The following is a 6847-nucleotide window of genomic DNA, read 5'->3' as shown; positions in this document are numbered from 1 at the left end:
TTGATGTTTGTTTTTCGTCTTTTGAAGGTAATTACTCTCAATTAAAAAGCTAAATCAGACTCATTAGATCCTGGGTATGAAAATTTTTCAGTTAGTTTATTTGATTTAGAAGCTACTGGCAAAAAACATCCTTTTAAATACAATTCTAAATCCATTCAGCAGTTGGTACTTATTTTTCTCCAAACCAAAAACTCCCGTGTCATAAATGCTGATGAAGGTTTCTTAAATACAATTTACTTTCATTCATCTTTCATTTCTCAATGATACGGCTGCAACCCAAGTGGTGAATGAAAATGAGTTCTCTGCAATTCAGAAAAGGATAACATAGACCATCTGCATCATTACCTTTAATTATCCAAGAAGTGTCCCTATACTGGAGATAATTCCGTGGTTTTTTTATTTGTTCCAATCTTGCTTGGAACACCTCTCAGGTTTCAACTACATTTTAAAAAAATTAAACTCAGGGGTTAACAAAGAGAGTCATGGAAAAACTGCATATGAGCTCATCATTAGTTCTTCATACTACCAGATACATCTACCATTACCTCATTGTCTAGGATCAGTATTTGTCAGATGACATGAAGTTCTATCCTCACAAGAAAGTAACACTCAAGTGCAGTCAGTTGGTGCTGCTATGATTAACTTGAGAGTACTTAACTGGTTACTTCAACTTGAATAGGCCTTAAAAAATTCAAAAATGCTCCTTAAAAAATGGGGGCGGGGCATGGACGTCATGAGCCCTTGGTAGACATCACTGATGGATCTGGGCCCTATTTCCGTTTGTCCATCTTGCTCAACTCTATCATTAGCATTTAGAACAATGCTTTGCACATAGCAGGTATTCAGTTTGTTGAGTTGAAGGATGGAATGAAGGATGGATCAATGGGTGGCTGGGAGAGCCCAGATGAGGCTTCACCAACTTCCTTGACACAGCAGCTGTTGATTGAGCAATTAAACACTCAAGATGAAATCTATTTACCGCACTGCACCGAGGTTTTATTCTGGACTCATTTTTCCTAACTGTTCAACGAAAGACATGTATATTAAAGGAAGCACTTCAGTTAGAAAAGCCTATCTTGCCTGGTGTTCTTATTGAAATGATTTATTTATTTTTGTATCATGATATAATTAAGAAAACTGTTTTTATATCTAAAGTTTCCATAAGACTCCTAAACAAAAGTGGATCAATGTACTCCCTGTTTTCAATTAGGGACCACTCAAGGTTTCTTTCTCATTAATTACAAATAGAAGCCAAATTAGAATGAGAACTCCTCCCTTCATCAAGGACAATGGAAAGTGTTTTTATAATAGCCATGGTTGCAATATTTTAAAGTACAGATAATTAAAATCTCAGCATGCTGCCAACCGAATCACATACAATGAAAAAGTACAAACTTCTTACACCATATTTCAAAGCACTAGCCACTGAAGTCCTCCTTCCCCTCCCTCCTCTAACAGGCATTTACTGAGGACCTGGAATGTGACACGTGAACTCTAAATGGGAGGGCAGCAAAGGTGACCAGCTATCTGGTTCTGTTGGGCTTGCATACAAATGAGCAGGGCGTGTAGACAAGTGAACAAACATGAAGAGTTGCAGGTGACCAGCCCCCACTAAAGTAAAGGAAAGAGTGATGTTGACTAAGCATGCCTCTTGAACTCTGGTAGACGGCCTATAATTTAAGACGAACATTTATTTCTGCCTGTTCCCAGTTCATACTGGCAAGGTTTTGGTAGCAATCATGTCTCCTCTAGATACAACTTCCACTGCCTGTTAAAAACCTTTATTTTTATTCATTTCAAAGGGGCTGGCTCCCTTAGAAGATAACATCACTGTTGGTAACAGATGTTCACAACAATAATATGGATTTTAATAAAAAGTAATCTGATCACTCATTCAACAAATGTTATTGAGAACCAACTAAATACCAGGCACTGTGCTACGCATCAATGTTGGGGATACAAGGACCAGAGGCTCAAAGTCTTTGCCAGGAATTCTTTGTGTATAGTTTTTAAATAACTAGTAGACTCAAAAACGAGGACAAATAAATGTACAAGACGGTGGTTTGCTGGAGGTCAGCAAAGATCAGATGGGGCGCTTTGCATGCACTGGAATGAGCAGGATTGGAAGAAATGCCAAATAAAAAATTTATTCATATGATGCCCCGTCCCACAGAAGAGCTGAGGTGATTTACAAACATACATACAATTCAAAACGATGAAATAAATGAGTCAGGACAAAGAGGAATATGGGTAAGTTTACCATGCATACTGAAATTCATTCAGCTACTAGAGAGTGCCGAATACTACTGATTGCCAAATGGAAGAGAAACTTAGATGAAGCTTGTTCAACTGGTTGATTCCCTCCACAAACAGGAAGAACTCAGCACAAAGACAACTGAAAGGCATTTGTAAAATGATTGGCCAGTCTGCGGAAGTCAACAGAAGGAACAGTCCCAAATTAGTTTAGGTGGATAATAATAAGTACCTAGGGTGTCTGTGATAAAAAGAGTAAGGATCAGACAAAAGGTCGAAATAATATGCTAATATCCCCAAATAGTGAGTTCTATACAATAGTCAATCAGAAATTAAGATGTGGTACATAGCTGTGGTCTTAAGGCTTTTGACAGATGTGTCTTTGGGGTTTGAGGTCCACCCAATGAGTGAGGTTACTCCTGCTACTGTGAGATCCAAAGGTAACAATCACTAAACAAAGAGAAGGTTTGATTCTGAGGACATCTGGTTTAGGCATCAGAACACAAGAGTTGAAAGCAGTTACAGAAGGCACTGCTAAAGGGTGAGTACCAGGCTTAAGACTGACCGTTGGCCAGACATTCCCGTGGCCTGGCAGGAACTAAATTTTGTCCCACATATATACCATTCCGGCCCATTCTTAGAGGCAGGCGGCATCATGACAGGTGTCTAGGCTACAAGCTCATCGGGTGGTGTGACCCTTAAGTGACAATAAGCCTCCTGGAGTGAGCGAGGCTCCTTGGAATCACTCCCAACTAGCAGAAGGGTGGACTAAGAATCCAGAAGTCTACCTGCAGCTGAGTGACTTAGGAAACCTTTCCATCTTTCACAAGGTCCCTTGCTCTGGGGAGACCCACCCAGGGCGCCAACCTGCTCCCATCCTCCACCAGTTCAAAGGAAAGAAAGAAATAGCTTCAACCTCCAACAGCATTAAAGTACCATCCAAGGCCTAGGATTTCGCTGCACCCAGCTCAGTGTTTCCAAGACTACCAAATTCAACCTGATGCTCCCCCCAAATCCGTCCTCCAGGGGTGACCCCAAGACGCCCAGGTTGTCCTAATCCCAGCCTCCCTCTTGGGCCCGCTTCACAAAACAGCCTGCTTATCCTGGTTCCCATGCAGCTGCCGCCATTACTCTGCAGTAACTTCTCACACTTAATGAGGGATGCTCAGAGGACAATTCTAAGTAGTACTGATGCCAATATTTTTATTTAAGATCTATTCACTTAAAGGCAAAGTGACATCTTAAGGCCACTCAGCAGAGCAATTTGCCCAGAATAAGAAAAGAGCTTCAGTTTTGGAAAGACTTCCTGCTAGATTTCAGACATTTTTTTTTTTTTTAGTTAAAATGCAAGGATTGTCTTCACAAACTCTTCCTATTATTATTTCATGTGTTTTCTGCTTTATTTGCTGTACATATCTTCACAGTGTGCATATGATTCAAGTATTCCTAACAGATGGTCTCAAGTGCTACGTATCATATAGCATTAAGTGAATAGCTTGGTAAAAAAGTAAGTCAAGGATTAAAGTATTTTATAGCTTATAAATCAAGAAAGATGTTCAGTAACAGTATATTAATAAAATATCTTTAAATGTAAACATAAAAACACTAAATACTGCTATTGGATCAGTCAACTGTTTATGACAAATGACTTATTTCTTAAAAGTGCTTGTCCTATATGGTTTCAGATTATAACCTAAATTAATCTGAGGTTGGCAACTACTTTTCCTGTGAGCCTGGCCCACTGCCGCCTTCCCTACCCAATTCCCCAGGCTTTTCCTGCCATTTCCCCCTCATTAATGCCTCCTTCATAACTAGGAAAGGAAATGAAATTCATAAGCCAATGTTCTTACTCTTTGTCTAACTTTAGCAAAATTTTGCTGAAAGAGGCTGAAAGCACAAGTTCAAGTTGAGGATTCAGAATCAGCCGTGATTTTAATGACCCGTGCTCTCTAGATCCCTTTCTGCCAGAGGCTAATCTAATGTTTGGCACTGAAGTTTCCACTGAGGGTTTGAGAGCGATGATTGAAACAAACAAGAAAAAAAAACCCAACAACTTTTGCCAGTGTCCAGACGTCTCTGAATCCATGTTACACTGTTAATGTTCTAGCCATTTTTCCACCGAGGAATAAAAACCAATAAAATACTCTGCTATTGGATGTTCCTCTCTCATACCACCCTTATTTTAAATTACGTTATTTTTAACCTAATGCATAAAGGTCTTTTCCTAATCATCCAGTGTTTCCAGTATCTGATGCAAGATCTAACAAGACTCTTACGTTTCATTCTAGATTTCCCTAGACACGAGAACTCGACTCAGTTTTGATTGTGAAAATAATGTAAGCTTTTTATGAACTATTTGACAAAATGATTGTAACTAGCAAACTTACAAAGTGCCTGTTAAACAGAACCTCTCACTTCAAGTCACAAGTTGGCTTCACTTGTTATATTAAGGTTCACTGCCCAATTTCACACATACATTCAAAACTTTTATTCTACCGCATTCCATACATGGCTCCATTTTCTGTTTCCTTTCTACACTACTATCTTTTACCTCAGTTTTCAAGGCCTCTGTGAGGCTGAGAAAGATGCCCTCCTTAATCAAGCTTGGCCGCCACGTCAGAACAAAGGAAGACATTATGGCAGTTTCCGCATTAAGGCCCATGTGCATTTTTGCCTTCCCCATCACAATAGCAAATCTTACTGCACAAACAAAACAAGATATCAAAGAATCAACGGTATTAACTATGTATCTACTCTGCATAACACGTTATGCATTATCTTACAAGCATTCTATCTATATTAAGTTTCATCAGACTTAAGTTTCTTTAAAACACAAAATATCCATTTTATCAAAAAACTAAAAAAACAGGTTCATAAATAAATTCAGGACTGGCAAGGAAAATTACATTAAGTTAAAAAAAATTCTCTGAAGTACATTAAACTAAGAAAAAAGGGGGGTGGGGGTGGGTCTCTATCTCAATGGTAGTCAGATTTGAATGTGCATTTGAAACACCTGCAGGGCTGGTTAATAGAGCTTTCTGGGTCCAACCCCCAGAGTTTCTAATGCAGTAGGTCTGGAGTCGGGCCTGAGAGTTTGCATTCATTCTCCCAAGTTCCCAGGTGATACTGCCAATGCTGCTCTGGGGACAACACTTTGACAACCAGTGATCTAACCATCCAGCTTTCCTGATCTGGCTGGCATCCAAAAGTACAGTGGAATTTTAAATAGTGGATGTACAAAATCAAAGAAACTACGGAATCAATGACCATTATATTTCAATTGAAATATGTATTTTATACCCTAAAAAAAAACACACACACACAACAACACATTGACTCTAGATGACTGGAAGTTGTCACATACCATACGTGATGTGACCTTAACACAGGACGGTGCTAAACTGATCTTTGGGACACTAATTAAGTGCTAAACTGATCTTTGGGACACTAATAGTTTTTATACAGTTTTTTTACCAAAAGGCAAGACCGTCATAAATAAGATACTGAAAAATCATAATTACCATAAAAAGGTATGTATCAGATACTAGATAACATTCTAAAAGGCTCTAAACACCAGAGCGGTGGCCCTTGTACTGTAACTCAGATTCACCGTGCTGTTCTCTCTCTGAAAAGCATCTGCACTGCCAGGCTCAGGGGCAGGCATACCTGAGAAAGGCTTTTTCTTTACTGCTGTAAGAACATTTCAAATGAGCTCTACCCCCGTAACAGATTTTTACATGCACAATACAGTGTCATTAACTGTAGGCACCATGTTGCACAGCAGACCTCCAGAACTTATTCATCTTACAAATTGAAACTCTAGAGTCACTGAAGAGTTACTCCCTATCCTCTCCCCACTCCCTCCCAGGAGTCCTGAGCTGTAATTCCGTCTTACACATCACACATGCCCTGCATGCCCCTTGGCCAAGTCAGGTTTTGATTAAACACAAGATCACCTGTGGGGGAAGTAAACAACTACACTCTGCACTGTTCTGATGATGATGATGACGACAATGACGGTACATCAGAAACAATGAGGAAAAGACTGTGCACTAATGGCCTGCAGTTTTGTGGGTTTTTTGTTTGTTTGTTTTTTTAAAGAATCAGTTGCTAACACGTGGAAATCATATTTCACATAAAATCTATATTTTCAGTCTCTGAGATGATCAGGTTTAGCAACCCTGGCCTCGCTTTCATTTCCATCTGGCCTTTCTGAGAGAGGCACAGCATTAGAACAAACCTATGTGGAAAACAGCCACTTTAACAGAATAATAACTCCCTACCCTCAAATTACCTCAAATATCTTTGTCTCAGTAGACTAAGAAAAAATAAACGTGTGTGCTGCAGATAGACAGAAAGGGGAACAATCCAGAGAAATACCAGGGGAAGTAAAAAGATACAATAAATGGGCCTCTAAAATTGAGGGCAATTAAGGACCAGGAAGGTGTTCTGGCCTGCAGAGAACTCCCTTGTTCCAAGAGTGGATTACTTACCTTCAGGACCACTACGTGTGGATCATGTCTCATAATCTATAGAATAATACAACTGCTTAACACTCTGCCACACCCACACCATCATCCCAGGCCCTTAGGTT

Source organism: Stenella coeruleoalba (genome assembly GCF_951394435.1).
Source record: "Stenella coeruleoalba genome assembly, chromosome: 16".
NCBI lineage: Eukaryota > Metazoa > Chordata > Mammalia > Artiodactyla > Delphinidae > Stenella > Stenella coeruleoalba.
The sequence above is the reverse complement of the archived record's forward strand: the minus strand, read 5'-3'. Positions refer to the sequence as shown.